General features: G+C 41.1%; 1 non-coding gene across 1 annotated transcript; it reads left to right on the top strand.

Annotated features, from left to right (window-relative positions):
• The first annotated feature begins 1,324 nt into the window (after window positions 1-1,324).
• Window positions 1,325-1,431, top strand: LOC121286628. The gene has a single exon (XR_005945027.1). It is a non-coding gene; the product is annotated as a U6 spliceosomal RNA (small nuclear RNA).
• Window positions 1,432-2,478: the final 1,047 nt, after the last annotated feature.

The raw sequence follows: 2,478 nt of genomic DNA, 5'->3' as shown, positions 1-2,478 counted from the left end.
CGACACGGCTGTGGAGAAAATCACCAGTCGAGAGGTCTGCTGGGAAGAACACATTCAAGTGGACTGACCCCAGTTCAGGAAAGAGCGCAATTGTTGCTGGAAAAGGGAAAATGGCTGTTCATAATGTATTGGAAGATGTGGGATAAGACTTGGAGAATGGGAATGGCGTTTTAATGCAAGGAAAATAATAAAAGAATAGGAGTTTAACTGAAATAGAAACCTAAAGTGCTGGAACATCTCCGCTGGTCTGTGAGAATCTGTGGTGAGAGAAGTCGATTCGAATCTGCTTCTTCAGAGCAGTTTAACTGAATTGGAAGTGGAGATGAGAGTTTCTCTGTAACAGCTTCAGGGGTACACTGTGCCTGTGAAGTGATCCAGGAAATGTGAATTGACTTTGTGAGTTGTGTGTGTGTGGGATTAAATATAGCTGTGCGATTGAAAAGGTACTTTCTGTTAAATGATGGTCAGGTAAACAACCCAAAAGTAAGTTTAGCTCGGATTGTTGTTTAGATACTTTTAAGAGATTTATTTATTTGAATTATCAAAGTGCTTAAAGTCATCTAGACGACATGATTAACTATAATGTAAAATTCCACCGATTAACTGGGACTATTGTCCCAATTGCACGGAAAAAATCATTGGCTGAGCACTTTGCTTCAATAGTGGTTAATTATGCGGAACATTCCTCTAGCTAAAGTTACAAAGTCTGGATCAATCTCTTGTTTTCATGTGTCAGGGTTGTTCTTGAGCTTTTGGCTTTCTAGATGGCTGCGTTCCCTTTCGTGAAGCTGTTGCTATATTTCACAAACTCATTTCTGTTGGCAGCTATGACATGTCCGACATGCAGAATTCTTTGTTGATTCTTGCACCCATGTGCACGCCACTTGAGTGGGGCTGTAGCTTTGAAGACTGACATTGGACACTACATAGTTGGTAAACGACAAGGTGTTTTCAGCCAAGAGCAGTCGTGTGCTAACTGCTCTGGAAATGTTTGAAAGGATCCCTTGCTGGCCTGTCTGGCTACATCGTGATGCTGAAAGCATTGACTTCACCAGCAAGTTCGAAGAGGGAGCTGTGACCTGCGGAAACGGGCGACCAGAATGCTTTGCATTTACATGTGACTTAATGTCAGTGTGTATGTTTGGAAGCCCCAAAATTTAAGAGTCCCAGTGTGCTTGTAGCACAATTTGTTTGAGGCAATATTCTGTAGCAGAACGTTAATGTACAGTTGAAAGAAAACTTAATCAAGGAAATAAAGTCAGTGCAACCAAAAAGCATGTTGAATATTGAGCATTAATAAGGCGCTGATCCTGGGCGCTGATTTGTGCTCGCTTCGGCAGCACATATATTAAAATTGGAACGATACAGAGAAGATTAGCATGGCCCCTGCGCAAGGATGACACGCAAATTCGTGAAGCGTTCCATATTTTAGACTTGCAAAGCAATTCACCTTTTGCAGAACATCCACAATTTGCCCGCTTTTTAAAAACCATCATTATACAATCCAATATCTTTATTCAGTTCCTCGTTTACCTCACTCAATTCAACCTGTTCATTCCACAGATTTGTCGAAGGTCCAGATTTCTCACTTTTAAGTGGGCACTTGAGATATTAAAACATTAAATAATTGACACTTATTGATTGGCATAACAGCAGAATGTCACAGATGCTAAAAAATCGATACGCAGTGCTAAAAACGCTGATAAACTACACAAGGACAAATCGACGCCTCGGGAATTCGGCGCCTGAGAAAAGCTCCTGGAGGACACGGCTGTGGAGAAAATCACCAGTCGAGAGTTCTGCTGGGAAGAACACATTCAAGTGGACTGACCCCAGTTCAAGAAAGAGCGCAACGTTTGCTGGAAAAGGGAAAATTGCTGTTCATAGTGTATTGGAACGGAAATAGAAACCTAAAGTGCTGGAACATCTCCGCTGGTCTGTGAGAAACTGTGGTGAGAGAAGTCGATTCGAATCTGCTTCTTCAGAGCACTTTAACTGAATTGGAAGTGGAGATGAGAGTTTCTCTGTGACAGCTTCAGGGGTACACTGTGCCTGTGAACTGATCCAGGAAATGTGAATTGACTTTGTGAGTTGTGTGTGTGTGGGATTAAATATAGCTGCGCGATTGAAAAGGTACTTTCTGTTAAATGATGGTCAGGTACAAATGTAAGCCCAAATTGTAAGTTTAGCTCGGTTTGTTGTTTAGATACTTTTAAAAGATTTATTTATTTGAATTATCAAAGTGCTTAAAGTCATCTAGACGACATGATTAACTATAATGTAAAATTCCACCGATTAACTGGGACTATTGTCCCAATTGCACGGAAAAAATCATTGGCTGAGCACTTTGCTTCAATAGTGGTTAATTATGCGGAACATTCCTCCAGCTAAAGTTACAAAGTCTGGATCAATCTCTTGTTTTCATGTGTCAGGGTTGTTCTTGAGCTTTTGGCTTTCTAGATGGCTGCGTTCCCTTTC

The sequence above is a fragment of the Carcharodon carcharias genome, chromosome 13, assembly GCF_017639515.1.
Source record: "Carcharodon carcharias isolate sCarCar2 chromosome 13, sCarCar2.pri, whole genome shotgun sequence".
Classification (NCBI taxonomy): domain Eukaryota; kingdom Metazoa; phylum Chordata; class Chondrichthyes; order Lamniformes; family Lamnidae; genus Carcharodon; species Carcharodon carcharias.
This window is presented reverse-complemented; position numbering and strand designations above follow the sequence as displayed.